The sequence below is a fragment of the Danio rerio genome, chromosome 12 (assembly GCF_049306965.1).
Source record: "Danio rerio strain Tuebingen ecotype United States chromosome 12, GRCz12tu, whole genome shotgun sequence".
NCBI lineage: Eukaryota > Metazoa > Chordata > Actinopteri > Cypriniformes > Danionidae > Danio > Danio rerio.
The window spans coordinates 41,909,683-41,933,505 of NC_133187.1; the positions used below are offsets into that span (position 1 = coordinate 41,909,683).

The 23,823-nt window shown below is 33.2% G+C and overlaps 1 long non-coding RNA gene across 3 annotated transcripts in view; it reads right to left on the reverse strand.

Moving 5' to 3' along the window:
• The window catches only part of LOC141376863 (uncharacterized), a 378,076-nt gene that overhangs the window by 122,698 nt on the left and 231,555 nt on the right, over positions 1–23,823 (reverse strand). For 2 of the 3 annotated variants that reach the window (XR_012388155.1, XR_012388154.1), the window contains exon 3: positions 18,570–18,697. This is a non-coding gene — a long non-coding RNA (uncharacterized lncRNA). Of the gene's footprint in view, positions 1–11,013; positions 11,507–15,144; positions 15,289–18,569; positions 18,698–23,823 lie in introns of those variants that run through there. The other variant, XR_012388153.1, reaches the window with a different exon arrangement.

Here is a 23,823-nt window from a genome sequence, read left to right on the forward strand (position 1 = left end):
TTCCGGGAGATTATCACTTGTTTGCGGGCATTATGAGTAACATAAATGCATAGAGACTTTCGGGAGACTAAGGATGTCTGAATATCACGTTTAACAACTGTGGTGAGACGCGATCCAGCTCTACATCCTTCAAAAACTCTCCGACGTGCACTGCTCTCTGCCTGGAGCTCAGAGGAGCGCATGACAGTGTCAACGGGTTTGCGACAGGGGCGGGCGAAGGATCGCGATGCCCGCTCAGCATCGTGTTGTCTATCCGCTTGTTAAGTGGTGATGTATGTAATACTGTTTCCGAGACCAAGCTGCCATTCATTTGATTGGAGAAATAATTCGTTTATGATCGTGTTTTAGTCCTATCACACATTAAAGAAGTTAATTTTATTTAAAATCATAGTCTACACAACAATCTCTGGGCTTGCTGCATAACAAATACTAAAAATGTAACAGTTTATAAAAAAATGAATCACTTTTTGGCCATCGCATATTAGGCATGGACATATATGTTGCGATCGGGATTTTCGAAAGTATTAAATCGCTTTGTAAACGTTTCTTATTACCATTTCATGAGTCTCCCCATTCAGTTGAATAGAGCGCTTGGACCCTGAAGCCGCTTCGCGTGACGTCACATTTAACAAGCGGATTGGCCATCGGCATCGTCTATCGGCCGAACCCTAGTATGGAACCCTCCCCCAAAGAACTGCTTGTGTGTGAAAACAGACAATTGCAATTAAGGGGCCTTTGAAGGGTGGTGCATCTTGTGTGGAACCCATCGTAATTCTCCAGTTAACAGTTTACTGATTGAAATGATCCAGTCAAAGCAGGTCTACAGGTTGCAATTCACTGAATTAGTCAGCAACTCATAGTTTCAAATAAGTAAATCTTGTGTGCTGGGTTCTATAATACTTTATGATATGCTTGAATGACCATGACTATCGCAAATTTGTGATAAAATAATGCAAATTAATGCCAATAAAATAGCAAAAACTACATACAGTTTAAAACTAGTCAACACATTTTAGCAATATTTTGTTATGGAATCATATGAACCCGTTGAGCACAGTGCAAGTATCATAAAAGCCTTTTTTTATGGCCCTTGTTTATGAATAGACATGTTTAGCATTATTTTTGCTTAGAATCATCTTAGATTGACTCAATGGACAACATTGTTCCATTTATTTCACCACATAAGTGACTGAAACTGCATGAGGTGAGCAAATAATGAGCAAAAAGTGACAACATATTCCTTTTTTTATTCCTTTAATTCCAGAAAAAAAGATCACCATATTACTCTCCTTATTTTATTGTATCAGAAAGCCAATTATCATGTATAAAGCTTCAGTTTGGATCCATTAAAAAGGCGTCCCACCATCCATCTCTAAACAGCTAGATTAACAGAAGTCTTCGTGACACCAACCAGCTGTTATTGCTAAAATCCTGCTGAAATGCTGTCAGATGTCTGAGGGCAGTCAGATGATTATGATTGCAGATGATAAAGAGGTGATGTGCAAAACATCCTCGTCTTATGTTTAACTAATAGAATGCTGGAGGGATGATGCATTTTTTGCAGGCTAACCTAGAAGTTTGCATCTCTTGTTCCCTTATAGAAAGCACATAGGGTTTTTCTATTGGTTTTAGGATTAGGGCAGAAAGTAAGCTCACAGACTACCATTGGTTTATAATTCATGCATGTTTGGTTTATCTAAAACAAATTCACAGATGATCACAATTTTAATGAATTCTGAAGTCCTTAAAAGACAATTGCCAGAAGTAAAAATATAAAAGTAGGTATACCAGGGTATGATATGTTCAGTCTCTTGATTGTTACAGAAACAATGCATTTCTGTATTTCGCACATTGTCAGCATTTGTTTACATTTTCAATATATGCAGTGTTTTTTTCTGAATTTGGATGCTTTGTAAATATCAACTCAGACTCATTCTGATTACGTACCCCTATATACATTTCTGGAGAGCACCAAATACCTCTTAGGAGGTATGTTGTTTGCAGTTTTTGTTTTCACGAATCCACCAGAGGCCGATGTGTACGCTTTTTGAGGCTGCTGTCGACTGACTGACCAATAATCCCACCCACCCCCTTCCCTAAACCTAACCGATAGTGTTTTAAAAAGCACCGATTGACCCAACCATTTGCCTTAACTTAACTGACAGTGTTTTACAAAGCAATCAAAAAGGAAAAAAAAAACTCGCTGCAGCTTGATATTTACCCAATTTTCCACATTCTCACCATGTTATTTGCTTGTTTTTTTTTTTTTTTTTTTGGCTTTTGTATTTTTCTTACATGCTTTCTGGACCTGTTCTTCGCCAGACTCAAACCCCGTTGACATGGTCAACTTCGCTCAGCATCTCAAATCCTCCAACATACGCGATGATCAACTGGACAAAGTGGTAACTGCGGAAAAGCTGTCTACATGGAGGTTAACGGTCAGCTGCTAAGCACAAAAAGTAACAGCATCATACCGCTATGTAGCATTCGTTTTAAACACGAAATGCAGCCATACGTAGATTTTCAGAATGTTGGTATACATTTAAATGTCTTTGTGTTTTTGCATAGAGAAACGCTTTTTGCAGCATGTTTATTGTATTTCATTGTATCATGTTTTTGAGGCAAGTGTTAAATGCTACAGCACGTTTCAGTATCTTGTGAATATTTGCAATGAGTTTCTTTAATTGGTTGAATGAATAATTTGCATTGTGTTTCTGTATTTTGTTGCATTGTGCATATATTGTAGTGTTATGGATAGCTGTAGCATGCTATTGGTTGCATTGTGATTTTTTTTATTTTTATTAAGTAATTAAAGTAAATTAACAAGTAATTATGTATATAAATAGGTAATTAAGTAAACTATGAAATAATTAGATAAAATAGGTAAATAAGTAAATAAATAAGTAAAATAAGTAAATAAATATGTAAGTAAATACATAAATAATTAAATAAATAGATAAATAAATAAATAAATAAACAAAATATAATTAATTAATTAATAAACACATATAAAAATACATAATTCAATAAATAAACAAGTAAAATATAAAAGTAAATAAACAAGTAATTAAATTACCAATTGAATAAATAGATAAATGAATAAGTAAATAAACTAAATAAATTAAGTAAATAAATAAATAAATAAAACTAAATAATTAAATGAAGTATAATTTACAAATATTTTAACAAACAATTAAATAAATATTTTAATAACTAAGTAAATAAGTCATTAAAGATATAAATAAGTAAGAAAATAAATAAATAAAAAAGTAAATAAATAATTAAATAAATAGATAAATAAGTAAATTAATAAATAAGTACCTAAATAAATACATAAATAATAAATAAAAAAGTAAATAAACAAGTAAATAAACAATTAAATAAATAGAAAAAAACAAGTAAATAAGTAAATAAATGAATAAAAAAAGTGAACAAATAATTCAATAAATAAACAAGTAAAATGAACAAGTATACAAGTAAATAAAAAGAACAATTAAATAAAAAGAAAAATAAACAAGTAAATAAGTAAATTAATACTTACATAAATAAATAAACAACTAAACAAGTGAAACAAACAAGTAAATAAGTGATATAAACAAGTAAATATTCAAATAAACTCATAAATAAATAAATAAATAAATAAACAAACAAACAAACAAACAAACAAATAAATAAATAAATAAATAAATAAATAAATACAATTTTAAACATTTATTTATTTATGCAGTATACAATGTTATTTATTTATACAAGGGCTTGCTTTTTTTCCAGTTGCAATGTGTTGAGCTTTCTCTGTCCACATGAAACTTCCAACTGTAAGGCTAAAAACTGCACTGGCTTTATAGTGAGCTAAGCACAAGTCAACTTGGGACCTGGGGATGCCATGATGCAAGTCACTTTCAAATTATGAAGCTACACACTGAGCTGAGAGACAAGCGATCCACATATTCCCCATAGACTCCAAAAACCACATGAGTTCATCAAGACAGCCATGACTGTGAAGCAGCAGATCTAAATCGGTTCTCGGAAAACCACAAGAACTTGAAATACTTGGAGGTATAAACTATTTAAAAAAGGGCGACTAAAACCTAATACCATCAAAAATTGAAAAAAAAATCGAAAGCAGCAATGAGATCTGACTGTGAATTGGAGGAACATTGCATGGGTTTGATAAGGGGGGGGGGGGTTGGGGGGGCCTACAGTGATTGACAGATGTAAACTGTGAGGAAATGGAATGAAATAGAAGGAACAAAGGATTCAAGAATGAAGCTACCCAAATGAGCCTCATATAAATGCTAACCCAGTTGCATCACAGCAGTGAATACACAACATTATTATTTTCTTCCCCTCAAGAAATGCATTATTTACCGTTATAAAATTATTCCTGCTACTCTTCTTTATGTATGCATACAGTACATACAGTATACATGCTTTGCACAACATGCTAATTTTGCACTCTCTCCTACTGAGGTGTAATTTCTCATGTGTACTCCTCCAAACAACATGTGAGCCAATGGCAATTTTCTTGTCTGCTGCTCATTAGCATTTCAAACACATTTCAGTCCCTCGCGTCAACCCGTGGCTTGTTAGCAACCCCAGAAGATGAGCTATGAAGTTTCTTCATTTACAGAATTTGGTATCTGATTCATTAATATCTCTAGATATAGCAGCTATCATTTAAATAAAAAAAACTCTTAGTAACTCTGGATTTGTCCTTATTATTGTTATTATTATTACTATTACTATTATTATTATTATCATTATTATTATTAATAATAACAATAATGATAATAATAATAATAATAATAATAATGATGATGATAACTATGCAACATATGAATAAAACCTACCATACATTAATGTTTCTAAATGTACACTGGTGTATTGTTTTTTTTTTTTTTTTTTGCCTTTAGATTTAAAAAATTTACATTTTCAACCCCCCCCCCACCTCCCTCACCCCAAAAAAAATAAAAAAATAAAATAAAAATAAAATATAATTAAAAAAATAAATTATTAAAATAATAATAATAATAATAATAATAATAATAATAATAATAATAATAATAATAATGGGCTTGTTTAATTCTGCCTTTAAATAATAGGTCACTTATAGCTTTCGTCATAAGACACAACTGTGTTCAGAATGACATTAATGTTTTCAAAGTGCACTGCGAAGGGAGCGCAACTGTAAACATGAAGATTGCTAAAACTGAACTTAAAAAATATTTTGAAAGCAAATTACAAGGAGAGATGACTTTAATGCTTTAAAAGTTCCAAGTTTAAATGTTAGAATGTTCTAAATGAATAGGGCATTGGGGGATAACTGGGGATAGAACACAGCCAGCTTCTAACTAAAGCTCCTGAGGTGTAGTTGCAAGCATGAAAGTTTGCGACTCAGTTTGCAAATGTTCGTTGAAACAACGAATTTGGGAAGCATCAAATCAACAAACTATGTTTGTAACGACACAACTTGCGACCTTAGTTTTTAACGAAAGTTTTTACAAATTTTAACCCTTTGTCCGCAGACCTCTAGAATGAACCACCATCTTATCCAACATATGTTTTACACAGCAGATGCCCTTTCAGCCGCAACCCAGCACTGGGAAGCATCCATAAAGTCTTGCATTCACACATATACACTACAGCCAATTTAGTTTATTCAATTCACCTATATCGCATGTCTTTGGACTGTGGGGTAAACCGGAGTACTCGGAGGAAACCCACGCCAACAGAGGGAGAACATGCAAATTCTATCAATCTCTGAAATTTCCAAGAATGTGATTTGAGTACGTTTGAAATAGCAAGCAAGCATTTGTTGATGAAAGCCTGGCTGCCGTGTCACAGCTAATCAGAGTCAAGAATTGCTGGAAATTGCAGGAAATGGAGGAAAGGGTCAGTCCTAATGGTTAAAAGGCAAAGTATTGCGTCTGTTTACTTTAAGCTGGGGACAGATATGAAAAAGGGAGGCTTTTATCAGAGCATTTTCAGCTTTAGACGGGCCCTTGGGGGACCCCACGGCGAGCTCCTGTCAATGGAGTCAGCAGAGGGCGACCATGACAGAAAGAGGAGAGTTGAAGAGGACATTTTCCACAGCTGACGGGACAAAATGTGCCTTCAAATGTGAATCTTTCAAATAAAGAGAATGAAAGGATGAAAACGTGATGGATGTGAATAAAAATCCAAGCTAACAATGTTTGGTTTCAGAATATTTTTTAAGGCTTGTTTTTCATTAGCCAGAAGAGTTTAGTCAATAGAAACAAAATGCTAGTTTCAGGTTTATAGAACGTTATTCTAATGTTCCCCAAATAGTCAGAGACTCAGAGAGCACTTCAACTAACAGGACAGAATATTGCTTCTTACTCTAAAAAATGCTTGGTGTAACCAAACTATGGACAAAACCCAAATGTTGCATTAAAAATTGTAAGAGAAAAAAGGACAATACTTTCATATTGTGAATAAAAAGTAAGATTGAGGAAAAACCAACTGAATTTAGTTGGTTCCTGAACATTCTAGATATAAGAGGGGGTATTGGTGCCATTACACACCCACTAACATGGGACCTAAAGCCAAGAGGAGACATTTTGGGACATTGTTGTTGCCTCCAGGACATGCCTTAAAATATGTTAAAATCAAGTGAAAACACCTCTGGTTTATTATTATTATGACCAAGAGGGGACCTGGGTGTGTATGTGTGTTAACCTTGTTCTCAGCAGCTCCTCTGTAGGCTGTATGAGGAACTGCAAGGGCCGATTTACAATCGGTTCGAAAAAAGTGCAACGCAAAAAAAAAAAAATAATAATATAAAAAAGAGGAAATTGGTTTGGTTTTTTAAGTTAGTGACAGTTCTTAACCACAGTTATCTACAAACACACAAAAAATGTAAAAGTTATACATTATGAAATAATAAGAAAGAAAAATGTTACCTTTTTAAATTTTTGTTTTTTCATTACATGAAATCAGCCTTAAGAAATTACTTTTACGTTCACACATAATTGCACAGAAATATAAAGCAACACATTGGATTAACATGTTAAATTCTAAAGTAGACTTTATTAGACTTTAATTACATTTTTAATTATAATAATTAATTAGAATTTTAATTATATTAATCATAATAGTTCACTTACAATCATAATAATAACAACAATAATAAATCAACAATAATTCACTCATTCATTAATTTTCCCTTGGCTTAGTCTCTTATTTATCAGGGGTCGCCACAGTGTAATGAACAGCCAACTATTACAGCATATGTTTTATGCAACAGATGCTCTTCCAGCTGCAACCCAGTACTGAGAAAACCCATACACTCTCAGATTCACACACAAACACACACACACACACACACACACACACACACACACACACACACACACACACACTATGGCTAATTCATCAATTGCATGTGTTTGGACTGTGGGGGAAACCGGAGCACTTGAAGGAAACCCCCGCAGACATGAGGAGAACATGCAAACTCCACACAAAAATGCCAAATGACCTATCTGGGACTCAAACCAATGACCTTCTTGCTGTGAGGCGACAGTGTTAACCACTGAGCCACTGTTATACCCACAATAATAATAATAATATTAATAATAATAATAATGATGCATTTTAGATTGTGTTTCCATATTTTCTTTTGCAGATACTGTAAAAATGTTCCTGTGTATTTATTTCACTACAGTTTCCAGGCTAAATAAACACTACTGAGGCAGACAAATGTGACTGCTGAGATACATAAAAATGACTCTAAACTCATTTTCAGGTACTTCCCTTTTGCTTCCTTTGTTCTTTAAATTTCATTCCATTTCCTTCACAGTTTACTGCTGCCAATCCACTTGTTCCCTCTGGTGTAATTTGTAAAAGCCCATGCAATGCTCCTCAGATCCATGGTCAAAAATGCTTGAAAAATCAAGAGGAAATAAAAGCAACAGGGTTTTTGAAGGACCTCTCAGTACTACTTTTAATTGTGATGAAGTGCCACAGCAGGTCCCTATTTTCAACCTGCTCTACTGCCAAAAAGCATGTCTCTAGTTCTGTTTATTTGATTGTATTTGCTATAATGCTTGCAAAATGTAAATATGAAAAAATATACAATCCAGGATCATTATGGATACGTACCCCTGTATACATTTTTGAAGAGTGTGAAATAAATCCCAGGAGGTGCGTTTTTTGCAGTTTTTGTTTTCACAAATTCAACAGAGGCTTCTGTGTACACTTTTGCAGATCTCAAATTTCTCTTTTGTTTTTGATTTACCTTCTCTCTGGAACCATTCTTCGTCGGACTTGCACCCTGTTATCGTGGTCAACTCCGCTCTGCGTCTCAAGTCTGCTGACAAGTCTGCTGACATACGCAGCAACAGTAACAGCGGTGAGTAACAGCGGAGTAATATTTGACTAGATATTTTTAAAGATACTAATCAGCTTAAAGTGACATTTTAAGGATTACCTACACTGGGAAAAAAAAAAAAAAAAAAATATATATATATATATATATATATATATATATATATATATATATATATATATATATATATATATATATATATATATATATATATATATAAATATATATATATATATATATATATATATATATATATATATATATATATATATATATATATATACATTGTTTGCACACCGTTTTGCAGAAATCCTTTTTTTCAGTGTAGGTTAATTAGGCAAGTCAGGGTAATTAGGTTAATTCTTTCTATAATGATGGTTTGTTCTATAGACAATCGAAAACAAATATTGCTTAAGAGGGCTAATAATATTGGCCGTAAAATTGTTTCAAAGAAATTAAAATCTGCTTTTATTCTAGCCGAAATACAACAAATGAGACTTTCTCAAGAAGAAAGTATGATATAGGAAATACAGTGAAATATTCCTTGCTCAGTTAAACATCATTTGGGATATATATATATATATATATATATATATATATATATATATATATATATAAGAAATTCACAAGAGGGCTAATCATTTTGTCTTCAACTGTATATGTTATTGTGGAAAAAGAAAATATGTCTAAATATAATAAATATAATATAAAATATAATAAAATATATTTCATTAAACAATTATATTGCTTAAGGTGATATATATATTGACCAAACTTCTTCTTGAGTGTGATATGCTTTTTATACTAGTGAAGCATTTTGCAGAAGTAGATGGGGCTGATAGAGATGCTCTAAGGATCGTCTGTATTCGTCTCTATTTGCAAGTTTCACGATCACGCTTAAGATATCAAGGTGATGGAGCTTTTCAGTAGCAGCCCCAAGACTTTGGAATGATCTTCCTCTCTCCATAAGAACTTCAAGAGTTGCAAAGGACTGGTTGTCTAAAATTAACTTGAGCTCCACAGCTAAACTTCCTGTCAGCAGAAATCTTCACCTTAGAATTATAAGGTTCTGTCTGACATTTTTGTCAAAATTGAGTGATTCACATATTCTTATTGAATGAGAACTTATTTACATTAGGTGATGTTTTTTTTTATAAGTTGTTTACATTTTAAGACTTTTTTTATGTAAAAAACAAAAAAAGGTTTTATCTACAGAGTCGACTCTAGCCATTTCAAATGCACACACAAGAACCAATCAGGATCAGCTTTCTTTGTCATTTGCCGGACTGCTCCATTGTGGGAAAGACCAAAAAGAAACACAAAATCACAAAAGTTAACTAAAATCACTAAAGTCGACTAAATAATGCTGCAACACATAAAATTGAGAAGAAACCTAAAACTGAAAAGATGTGTGTAAATGTAATGATTTGGAAGCATTTTTTGACATTGACATGAAAGTTAATGTATATGTTAAAAATGTAATATACTGTATTAAATGTGAAACATGTTTCACTGACTATATATATATATATATATATATATATTTATATATATATATATATATATATATATATATATATATATATATATATATATATATATATATATATATATATATATATATATATATATATATATATATATATATATAGTCAGTGAAACATGTTTCAGTGTTTATTATACTCATTTACTTATGTATTTAAAGTCTTTACATTTGATATTAATCCTTGAAGGGAAAACATTTAATTTAATTCATGGGACATAATTCAATACATAAAGTTCAATAGCTTATATAAAGGATACAATTCAATAAATATATATTAATTACATAAAATTAACATCTGCACTGGATAAAATATTTAGCACATCCTTGTACAGTATGCTTTATTTGAACAAAAAAAAAAATGTTAATCCTAAAACATGAAATAAATGTTATAGAAAGCAAAAACGCTACTTTCTCAAGCAGCAAAATATTGTTACAACACCAGTATATATATATATTTTTTATTGTATTTCTTGATAAGTAGTCTTTCAATGAATGATCTGCCAGATAGAACTGTATAATTCCAAGCGGAAAATGACTTTTCAGAATGAGAAGGTTCTATCTGCATTTGCTTTGTCTGTTTTACCCCAATTTGCAAATGTAAAAGAATTTTGATAATTTACATTTAGAGCACATTTAGGGTTTCTGTCATGTTAATGTATGAAAGAGAAATGTTACACACATATTGTTTGCTGTATGGAATGCCAAAACTTTGAAGTTCAATATCTCAAAATCATTCAGAACGCAGATAGAAACTATGGTGAAAAAATGTGCTAAACCTGAACACAGAATAGGTGCAGTTAAGAAAGGCTTAGACTTTTAATGTTGTGCAGAGAATTTGTAGAAAAAGAGGATGTATGTACGGGTGCGGCCAATGCAGAACTGGAGAATGATTGACATGTGACGAATTTCACTAAACTTCACCTACTAATATCAGCTGCGTATATAAGTTGAAGTCAGGTTATGACAACTATTGCACTGAATGTAACTTTTGAATTGCATTGAGGATAACAGAATTCTTTGAATCGAATTATTCATTTGTATCCTATAAATTGCTATATTAAACCTTAAAGATTTAGTTTATTGAACACGCATACAATTGATTAAATATTCCAACAATGTACATAGTAAAACCATTTTTTTTATTTACACTATTTGATGCACATATAAAAAAAAAATGCATTGTTTTGCCCATTTGGATATACTACATTTAATTTCAATTCAACATAAACATGTTTTACAAAACGCATTATGTTACATATAAGAATATTCTAAACAGTTAACAATAAAATCACAACAAAAATGTTTCTTTCCTATCAGTTTTAATATATAACAGAAAAACTAACAATTCAAAACCCCCAAAACTGACCGCTAGCATATCTCACTATCTGATTAAAGTCTCTAAAAGTTCCAGGTCTGTGTGTGTTTTGAGTCAGAGCGTCTCAAGGACAAAGAGACGGTAAGGACATCTCTCTGCATATGGCATTTGAGCGCCGCTGAGGAGGTGTCTAACACTGCACATGCCTGACTGGCCGACATTTACTATAGAGATGACAGACGACACCAGGGACTCGAGTCATGAAGCGTACACACATTAGGACAAAAGCGAACCACCGCTGAATGAAAAAAAGAGAGAGAAAACCCGCGGCATTAATTTCAGCAAGGTCAGAGTTTAGTCTGGCTTAATACAATTTTCTGTGGTTTCAAAGTGTCCAGTGAGAATATTTGACTTTGCATATGATTGGAAGCCTCCCGCCATAACAAAACATATTATGCTAATGTGGTATTATTATCATTCTTCATTTCAGGGGTTGTGTGTGGTGTATATTATATAGCTGACTTAAAATAAATAATAATGAAATAAAACAATAAATAAATTAGATGAGCGGTATGGCTCTACATCAACAACAGGATGATAATAATATCCATGTTGATATATAAAGTCCTCTCGCATGGCGATGAGTGTGATATTGGTTTTATTCACCCCAGCACAAATGTAAAATTAAAAAGAAACAATCGCAAATTTTTTTTTTTTTTTTTTTTTTTTTTTTGGGAGAAATTTAATCACTTTCTGTCGTAGATTTAAATCTTAAGGTAACTTTTTGTCAAATATATAAGGGAGAAATATTTATTTTTTAATTTTCCTTCGACTTAAAAATTTATTAAATTCGACCTTATTTATTAGAATGAATCTGCCAACTATTCTGGCATTTTTGCATAGCAGCTGCCCTTCAAGCCACAACCCTGTACTTGGCAACACCCAAACACTCTCTTATTCACACACTTATACACGAAGGCCAATTTAGTTCATCCAACTCACTTATAGCACATGTGTTTGGACTGTTGGGGAAACCGGAGCACTGAGAGGAAACCCACACTATCAACGGCAGAACATGTAAACGCCACACAGAAATGCCAACTGACCCAGCCGGGACTCGAACCAGCGACCTTCTTGCTGTGAGGCAACAGGTAAAAAAAAAAACCTTTATATAGTCGGAAAGGACTGCAAAATGGCTGTCCACACCATACGCAATGGTTAATCAAGTAAATACATTTCCCTTATTTAAATAGTCCACAATTTTTTATTCTTTTAATTATTAGAGTTATTAGAAATATTGTCTTTCCATTTTTTTTTTTTTTTTGTAATTTATTTTTAATTTACCTTATATTTATTTAATTAATTGTTGTAATACGTATACATATTTTATACATATCTAAAATGCTTTTGAGAGAGAGAAAGAGAGAGAGGGGGGATAGAGAGAGAGAAAGAGACTGTGATTACTGTATTATCCTAAAATGTTGATTGTTAAATGTACAGTTTATTCAGACCTATTATTATTTTTATTGTTATAAATGAATGATATGATATGAATGATGTGATATATTGAATAATAATGTCATATATTGAATAATAACATGGTATATTGAATAATAATGACATATATTGAATGATAATATGATATATGGAATAACAATATGGTATATTGAATAATAATGTGATATACTGAATATTAATATGATATATTGAATACTAATGTGATGTATTAAATAATGCTGTGATATATTGAATAATAATATGAAATATTGAAAAATAATATATATTGACTAATAATATGATATATTGAATAATAATATGATATATTGAAAAATAATCTGATATATTGAATAATAATATGATATATTGAATAATAATGTGATATACTGAATAATAATGCGATATGTGACTATATAACGTGAAATGTGACTATAAAATGTATAATGTGACTATTTCCTTGACTATACAACTTTACTCTGCAATCCATGGGCAGATTATTAAAGTTTTAAAAAAGTTAGTGCTCAGTTTCTTGCACAGATTAATTTAATGATTTTACTTGTTGTTTTCTATATTTCTATATTAGTTTTGTTCATTTTATGTTTATATAAAACATACTTATAAAAGTGCTGATGTTGTCTTGCATTATTCTAATCACCTTTATGTTCCAATGAAGGAAAAAAAAGTCATCTACATCTTTAACAACATCAGAATGAATGAACGAACTTTAAAATTGAGAAGTTAAAGCACAAACTTGCCTGTTTCTCTTGAGGGTACAACTTTTTTCACTTAACTAAAAATACAATTATCAAAGAGTGTGTAAAATCTTCCACATGGGTCTGTCATGTTTTATGTCGCGCTCATCGGCATGAACATTTAGCCCTGCTAGGAGGTAAAGGCTTATGAAAGTTGAAGACTGAAATTCCCAAAGTTGCTTATGCTGTTAGAAGTACGATGACAAGCTCTCTGCTCAAATCTTTTTTTTTATTTTTTTTTTTCCTTCTACTTCAGGAGCATCCCTGAACTCGGCCACTATTTAAGCTCATTACATGTCTGAGTCTGACAGAAATATATTACCCCAAGAGTCCAATATTTCTAACCCAGAGATTTACAATTCACTTATCACATTTTCTTCACTGGGACTGGAATTTCTGCTATTTTCAAAAGAGCCCAGTGGAATTCAATAAAGTCTCCTTCACTTCCAGGAAGGACTGAATATTGAAGCTACATATTGAACTATTGCTCTTAACAGAGGATGTCAGGCTGCTCAGTAAAGCGGAACTTAACAACACTATTTAGAGATATATTAAAGATTAATTTAATATGTCTATGGCGAACGATTCTGAGGTGCTCTCAATTCTAACCACAGTATGCAATAAAAATAGAGAGCTGTCTGAATTTCACATAATATTAAAAGTTATACAAGCATTGTTTAAAAAGTGCATGCTCAGTACATATACTGGTTACCTGTTACTTTTAAAGGGATACATTTTTTTTTATTATGTGAATCATAGGATTAGTATTAGTAATATATAATAACTTCAGTCTTTTATTTACTCTATTGTTTGTGTTGAATTTTAATGTGTCAAAACAATATTAAAATAATGCAAATCTAAAATTAAACCTGTACATTGTTTTCAAATGCAGTGCACACAAAAAAATGCTTATGTTCTACCTGAATTACAAGCAGCCTGTAAGCTAAACTGTTAGTTCACCCAATAATTAGTTATGTAACTAATTTCTCCCCCTTATGTCATACCAATCCTTCATTCACAATCATACCCACATGTCATACCAATCCTTCTATTCACAAATTTGATTATTTAGATGAAATGAGAGATCTCTCATATTCCATAAGCCGAAAGGGTCTCAAAATGTTTAGAAAAGGAATCAGAAGCGCTGTCAAAACATTTCATGTGACTTTAGTGGTTCAACTGTAATCATATGAAGTTCCAAGAATGCTTTTGTGTACAAACAAACAAACAAACAAACAAACAAACAAACAAACAAACAAACAAACAAACAAACAAACAAAAAGTCTTGAGTGGAAATTAATTACAGACTTATAATTTTTCAACTTAGGCTCAATATTAATATGTATCCCTGTATACATTTATGAAGGTTTTGAAATGCATTCCAGGGGTACGTTTTCTGCAGTTTCGCAATACACCAGAGGCCGCAGAGTATGCTTTTTCAGATCTAAAATTTCTCTCATGGGTGCCATCCTCATGCAAATCCACCAGAGGCCACTTTTGACTGACTGACAGACTGACTGACTGACTGTTATCCCCACCCGCCCTTTCCTTAAATCCAACCGATAATGTTTAGCAATCCAGAAAAAGCCCTGGCGGCCACCTGATTTTTACCACATTTTCAGATCTTAATACGTTCTCAAGTTAATTACTTGTTTAATGATTTTTTTGCCTTTTGTTTTTGTTTTACCTGCTTTCTGGAACGGTTCTTCACTGGGCCTAAACCGTGTCATCATGGTCAATTCATCTCTGCATCTCCAGTCTGCGTACAAGTCAAGCCACTAGGTAAACTGGTAACAGCGGACAAGCCGTCCACATGGTGGTAAGCAGAGAGCTGGTAGTGCAAAAAGAAACAGAAGCCATCGGCGGAGTCATACTGTCCCGTAGGGTTTGTTTGATAGAAAAAATGCAGCCATATGTAGCTCTGGCTACAAAATTTGCACTCTCCAGAAATGTATATGAGGGTACATTTTCATAATCAGCCAATATTGTCATTTTTGGGTGAACTTAGTCCTTAAAAGAATGTGAATAATTACAAATCATTATGTCAAACAACATTTTGTATGACAAACCCTTGATAAATAAAACATACTGATTGTAAGCATTAACATAATTTGTGGAAATATTAACATAAATGCTATTTTACATTAACATCTCATCACCATATTGGCAAAGAGTTGCTTACTTCACATTAAAGCTAATGCCCAGGACATTTATTTTAATTATACAATAACTCTTTACAAAAAAAAAAATATATATATATATATATATATATATATATATATATATATATAACACATATTGAAATATATTGAAAATCTACATAGAGCAACCCAACAATATTTTCATTAGAAGATCTCAAGCCAAACATTTTACAATGTGGTCTTATTAAAGATGGTAGTTTATGCTGTCATGGTGAATGACTGGTTTTGATACTGGATTACATATAAAACCAGTCAAAGCACATTTTTAATAGAAAGCTACAATCATTTAATTAACATAAGCAACAAAAATGTAATTAATCGAGTGACATATATAAACATACATATAAGTCAGTGGTAGATTCCAGAAAAACTGGCAGAGGTAAGGTTTTTCTCTGCTGGTTCATGAGCAATGAATGAATGCTTTCATCTTAGAGTTTACATTTCTAAAACTGTTGAAACACATTATTATATAAGTGCTAGCTTTATGAATGATTCTAACCATGTATTCAGAGTCTAAACAGCTACTTTATTGCCTGAAATAATCTTAAAACTGCAATCCATGACAGGAATCAAACCACAGACTGTATAATGAAGCGGCTGAATAATAAAAAAAAAAAAAAACATTGTTTAGTTTTATTTTGCACAGACAGATAGTTTCTATTCGTTTACTATGATTATTTCCAAAAATAGTAATATTTAAATACATACGTATCCACAATACGTTCATCATATACACTCAAGCTAAGCACTTTGCACCCATGTGGTCTTGTTAGAGATGTTGGTTTATGCGCAAGAGATCCACTGCAGTCATGATGAAAAACTGACTATAACACTATACTACATGTAAAACAGCAAAAGCCAAACAAACAGCCGTCCTGCTGAGTCAACCCACAACTTAGAAGCTTCATAATGAATAATGGAGTTACATATAAACCATTTTGAGGGATGTAAACAATAACAATGGTCCTAATGTGTTTTTGCTTTACATTTTAAATTTTCTTAACTTCCAAGAATACAAAGAGGTCTGCTTATTGATAAATAATGTTATGATAGCTTTAATGTTAAGTTATGATGGAATTGCATCTTGATATAGTTATGAAATAGTTTGATAATAAGCAGGAAATGTTCATGGGCTGATGACAACCAACATTGAAAGGGTCTACAGATACATACAGTACATCTAAGTCAGTGGTAGATTCCAAAAAAAACTGGCAGAGGTAAGGATGCTCTCGGCAGATCAGATTTATGAGCGATGGTGGGTTGCTTTCATTCTGAAGTTAACATTCATTCATTCATTTTTTTGTCGGCTTAGTCACTTTATTATTCCGGGGTCGCCACAGCGGAATGAACCGCCAACTAATCCAGCTAATTTTTACGCAGCGGATGCCCTTCCAGCCGCAACCCATCTCTGGGAAACATCCACTCACACACACTAATAAACTACGGACAATTTAGCCTACCCAATTCACCTGTACCGCATGTCTTTGGACTGTTGGAGAAACCGGAGCACCCTGAGGAAACCCACGCGAATGCAGGGAGAACATGCAAACTCCGCACAGAAACGCCAACTGAGCCGAAGTTCGAACCAGCGACCTTCTTGCTGTGAGGCAACAGCACTACCTACTGCGCCACTGCCTCGCCTCTGAAGTTCACATTTTTTACATTTTAAACAAATGTTCGAATCATTTATATATTTATAAATAAATATAGCCATGTATTTAAAGTCTAAACAAACTATATCATTGCCTAAAATACTCTTAAAACTGTAGTGCATGACACAGGAAACAAACCATGGACTGTTTACTGTTCTTTTTTTTTTTCTTGCTTAGAAAGATTGTTTTTCTTCAATCACTGTGATTATTTCCAAAATAAACTTAAATATTAAAATAACTTGAGAATCTACACACAGCATCCACAATGCTTTCCTCATATGAACTCAAGCCAAGCATTTAACACCCATGTCGTCTTATTAGAGATGCTGGTTTATGCAATATCCACTACAGTCATGAGGAACAACTGACTATAACACTGGATTACATATAAAACAGCAAAAGTCAAACAAACAGCCGTCCTGCTGAGTCAATTCACAACTTAGAAGCTCCATTAATTGACATATAGAGATGTTCATGTAAGTCAGCGGTAGATTCCAGAAAAAAGTGGCAGAGATAGGGAGCTCTTATCCAGATTCACAAGCGATGAATTGCAGCTTTCATTTTGAAGTTCACATTTCTAAACCTTTAAACAAATTATTTATATATTTATTAATAAATATAGCCATGTTTTAATGTCTAAACAACTACATTCTTGCCAAATGACTCTTAAATTTGCAGCACATGACACAGGAATCCAGCCATAGGAATTTGCTAAGGCTAACAGTTTAAAGGTACTGTAATTATGTTGTAAATAGTGTTTGGTTTCTTGCACAGACACAATGTTTCTCTTCATTTTTTACCAAAAATATAAATACTAAAATAATCTTAAGAATCTACATTCAATATCCACATTATCCTCTCAAGCCAAGCGTTTTACACCCATGTGGTCTTATTAGAGATGGCAGTCTATGCACAAGATATTGACTGCAGTCATGATGAACAACTGGTTATAACACTGGATTACATATAAACAGCAAAAGCCAAACAAACAGCCGTCCTGCTGAGTCAAGCCACCTCTTAGAAGCCCCATTAATTGAATTATTCAGGCCTAGGGCTGACAGATTCACTCCGGCTTGACTGATACAAAGTGTGATTTAAACCGAACGACTGAAGTCTCTCAGTAATTATGATTCTGACAGCTCGGGCCCTGATAAACACGGACGCTTCCGATGGGTTTTAGTCAGGTCTGGTGGCTTTAGAGGGTTCGTAATTGGAACAACACTGCTGTGTATTAGCAATCAGAACACAGTGGGACAAACCTGCTAAAATCTCCTACTGCTTAAAGCCTCGCTCATCTCAGCGATGGGCCGCCGATGACAGGAACACCATGCGGAGCAGTCATTATTTACTCTGGCCGCTTCTTTATTGAGGTTCCTCTCTGGAGACTCTGGAGAGAAAATAAGCAAAGGACAGATAGAAAAAGTTTTTTAGCTGCATTAATCTAGGTTTTTTGCTATTACAACATATAAAATAGCCATCCTGCTAGTCGAACCACAACTTAGAAGCTCCATTAACTGAATTATTTGACTGACTTATAGGCCGCGTTAACACTGCATGGTTCAAGTGACTCAACTCCGATATTTTTCTCCTATGTGGCACAGATCGGATATTGTTCATATAGGTAAAAGCTGGGGAAAAAAATCACATGGATTCTGTGGGAATTTATTTGCATGAATTATATTTGTGTCCTTGACAGTGTAAGCAGGTAGATCGGATTTTCACCTGTCAATGCGAGTCGTGCATCATTAAAAACCATAGCGAAAGACCAACTCTGATGCTTTCATTTTGGAAGAGACTTCAGCTGAATCCCAAACCTTACATCTCATACACAAGGACTAAAAAAGCTTTTTTATTGTCATAACGTGCAAGCATTTTAGCATGTTAAGGAAAGAGTGAGATTGCTACACCCGCCACATAACCAATTCAAACTATTATAAAACTGTGGCAAACGTCAAGTGCATAAATCATGCCATTGACATTACATTAAGATGCCTACTTGTTTAAAAGTAAAAGAAAAAAAAAAAAAAAAAAGAAGAAAACTATAGTAAAACAACTTTTCAAAAAGATTTTTTTTAAAATCCCTATGAACAAACAGGTATGGAGGAAAGAGGACTCTTTTATTATCAGGTGTCAGTCAGTGCCCGCCCTTTTTTTCCTAGTCATTGCGCCTTTGCCATTTGCTGTGTAAATACAGACAATCAGATATGAAAGATGATGTAAGCAGGTCAGCAAAAACAATAAATAAAAAATTAAGATACAGTCACAAAATCGGAATTGACCATCAAGATCTGCAGTGTAAATGCAGCCATAGAGACATACAAGTAAGTCAGCAGTAGATTCCAGAACAACTGGCAGAGATAAGGATGCTCTCAGCAGATTCATGAGCTATGGAGGGCTGCTTTCATTCTGGAGTTCACATTTCTAAAAATTCAAACAAATATTAAAATAATTTATATATTTATGAATAAATACAGTAAAAATGATTGAATACTGGGTTCCACTTTATATTAAGTGTCCTTAACTACTATGTACTTACATCAAAAATAAATACAATGTACTTACTGTGTTTATAATGTATTTGAGAACACGTGGTGCATTTGAGTTGGCATAGAGGTTGTGTTATGGACAGGTTTGGTGGTATGGGTAGGTTTAAGGGTGGGTTAAGGTGTAAGGGATGGTCAACAGTGTATTTACAAATGTAACTACAAAAGTTAATTATAGATGTAATTACATACATGTATTTAATCAAGTATAAGTACACAGTAAATACATGTATTTGCACAATAAGTACATTGTAACAAACTATTAGTTCCTATTAAGTTCATATTAGTTAAGGCCACTTAATATAAAGTGGGACCGAATACTGCATTAATCTAGCTATTTTGCTATTATAAATGGATGCGATCCGTGTTCTAAAATAGTGGTTCTCAAATTGGGGGTCGGGAACCTCTGGGGGGTCGCAGGAGAATGACAAGGGGTTGCTTGGTGATTTGGAAAACTCAAATAAATTTTATTAAACTATTTGAATGACCATATTTTACATATTTTACTCACAACCCACAGAGGTTAATAGTTGCGTTAAAGAAACAACAACATACAAATAAAAATCAGTCATCAGCCTTTAGTTTTTATATTAAAATTTAATTAAATTAATAAATGAATATACCAAATTAGATGGTTAATAGACTGTTGCATTTATGTGTTGTAAATATGCTCATGTTCATACATGCCTATAGTTGTGTCTGCAACGCGTCTAAATATTTACAGTATAACGACCTTATACCTTATATGGGGGTCACGAGTCACTGACATTGTTATTTTGGGGGTCGTGGGATGAAAAGTTTGAGAACCCCTGTTGTAAAATAATAAAGTGTGAAATTTCTCATAGATATCTAGAAGACGTTTTTTTTTTTGGTATCTGTTTAGTGTCTTTACTGCAATGCACATGACATTCAGCAGCTTCTGTCATGCAGTATTAATTCAATCTCAGATTTCTTAGAAAAGTAATGACAGAGCAATGTTCCACATTTGTCACTTTGGATAAAAAATAATAAGATAAATGATTAAATGTCACAGTAAATATGAATAAATGTGAAACTTGTTTTATTGCAAGATCTACAGTATTCTTACCTTTTTCATCTATTTTTTTTTAAAGATTTTAAATTTGTTTGCATGATGATTTCTAAATCTGTATGCCTTGTGACACATTATATGCACTTGCTTTTAAAATGTGGATGCAATGTACAGTTTTTAACTTTGTTTTCATTTGTTTCACTTTTGTTTCACAGCCTGGTCATTTATTAACTTAACCCTATATTTCTAGCCTTTTGAACTTTATAAAGTAATTAGATTGGAAAATGTTACTTAAAAAAATAATAAACAGTTGTACAGAGATCCAGATTGGATCACATGATCGGAAATCGGGCTCGATTACGTGGTTTCAGACTTGATCAGAATCTTACGTTACCTTCCAATCAGGACTCAACTATATACAGGGTATATGCAGGAATCCTAAAGGTAATTTCAGTACCTTTTAAAGACTTTTTAAAGACCTTTTAAGAATATTTTAAGACCTCTTTGCCACTTCAAGTTCTAATCAGTATCAAACCTTCATTTTAATAAACAGTTGTTAATAAACAGTTGTAGTTAAATTAATCAATGGAGCACAAGCTTGCATCAGAACTCAAATAATCAGGGAAGAAATAAAGCTTGAAAGAATAAATAATCCCGTTGTTTTCAGTGACTGTTTAAACTTCATTCTCCAACCCGCAAACTTACATTTTCTTACATCTGTTTCGCTCTATGGTTTTGCTACATGTTGGGAGCGTCACATCACTGTCCTGCTTATCACAATTAATGTCATATAACCTGGACGAAGGAGCTTGGCCGGACACACCCCAGCCTGAACCTATCGCGTGGATCGAGCATGCTGTTGTTAATATTCATTCATTAATTTATTTTCTTGTCAGATTAGTCCCTTTATTATTCCGGGGTCGCCACAGCTGAATGAACCGCCAACTAATCCAGCAAGTTTTTACTCAGCAGATGCCCTTCCAGCCGCAACCCATCTCTGGGAAAAATCCACACACACATTCACACACACACTCATACACTACAGACAATTTAGCCTACCCAATTCACCTGTAGCGCATGTCTTTGGACTGTGGGGGAAACCGGAGCACCCGGAGGAAACCCACGCGAAGGCAGGGAGAACATGCAAACTTCAAACAGAAACGCCAACTGACCCGAAGTTCGAACCAGCAACCTTCTTGCTGTGAGGCGACAGCACTACCTACTGCGCCACTGCCTCGCCCGTTGGTAATATTAACAGGGAAAATATAGATTTTTTGCAACCACACACTTAAGACAATGCTACAACAAAAATGAAGACCTTGTAAAAATGTGGTTAAGAATTTGAAATACCTTTTACGTGTCTTAATTTTCTCATAATTGGTTTATCAACTTTTAATACTTTTTAAGACCCCGCAAACACCCCGAGCTTGAAGCGGGAAGCGTGAGTATGTCGGCGATCTGGACCTATTTTAAAGTTGATGATGACAACATTGCTATAGTGAGATATGTAAACTTGGCATTGCCTGCTGGGTAGTTTAAGTTGTAGGTGCTAATTGTTTTTATATTCGATTTTTTTACATCTACATTTAAAAAGTGAAGAATTAATGTTATTTATAAAATAAAAAATAAGTAACATCCTGGAACAGTTTCTTCGCTCTTCTTTATTCTTTTTTATGTATTATAAAAGTATTGGATTGGGTTTCGGTATCGGTAGATAGTCAAAGTCAAATGACTCGAGGATTTGAAGGCAAAAAAAAAAAAAACTGATTGGGACTTCCCTACTTAAAAGCAACAAGTTGATTTTACTTTAAAAAGTCAGAAAACCCATTGACTTTTATAATTACGCACATGCTTTTACTTGATAACTATAAGGCAACAAGTTTACAGTGTGATTGTGTTTGCCAAACTGAAAAGTAATTTGTGAGTGTATGTTTTTTTTAAATGCAGTACATGACAATTTTAGTACAATTTGTGTGTTGATTGTCTTTGTTTTGCACTATAAATGTATACTTTATACTATGATAATGAGTTATTTGTACTTGTGTTTATACACATTTATAAAGCTGAGCTAATATGCTTTAAAAAACATTTAAAAGCAACATAAAAATAATGACATTGCTTTCTCATCCTTAAAGCAACTCAACATATTGTCATCTTCCTTCTAAACACATAGCATTGTATACTCATAGACATAACTGCAAACAGTTTTAGACTTAAACATTGATTTTGCAAGCATTATGGTTCTGTAAGGACCTATATTTAGTCGTTGCATCATGTTTCAGACTACAAGACCCACAATAGAAACTAGAGAATACACACAAGCACTCCCACACACACACACACACACACACATAGTGAATCAAAGTCTACCCCCAACCGCTTTCTCCCAAACCAACAGAAGAAAAACCAGGACTGATCTCCAAACACTAGACATGGAAGATGACACACTTAAGGACGACACAAACACAGGCCTCTATGATTCCCAGGAGAAGCGAGAGAGCAGCAGGACTAAAAATCTGTCTGCTGCTCGAGGACTAGGGTTGAGTAGCATTAAGGTTTTAACATTACTTTTAATGATATCTCTTATTAATCCAGTACTTTAAGTTTCTTTTCAGTCCCTTTTGCTGTGCTTTTATGAAAGATAGACAAACAAGCAGAATAATCATCGCTATTTTTTTTAAAACACAAACTAAACATGGCATCTCAACAAACTGCAATAGTTTATTTTCTATTATACTAACAAAATAAACACTGTTGTAACCCTTTGCTTTTGAAAACAATTTGTTGAGTTCACTTTAAAAAGTGTGTAAACCTGTTGCCCTAAGATTATGAAGTAAATGAACTGTCCATATAGTTCCAAGTTACAATGAGTTTAATCATTTTTAAAGTAGTCAACATGTATTTTTAAAGGTGCAGTAGATGATCTGACAAAATGCTAAC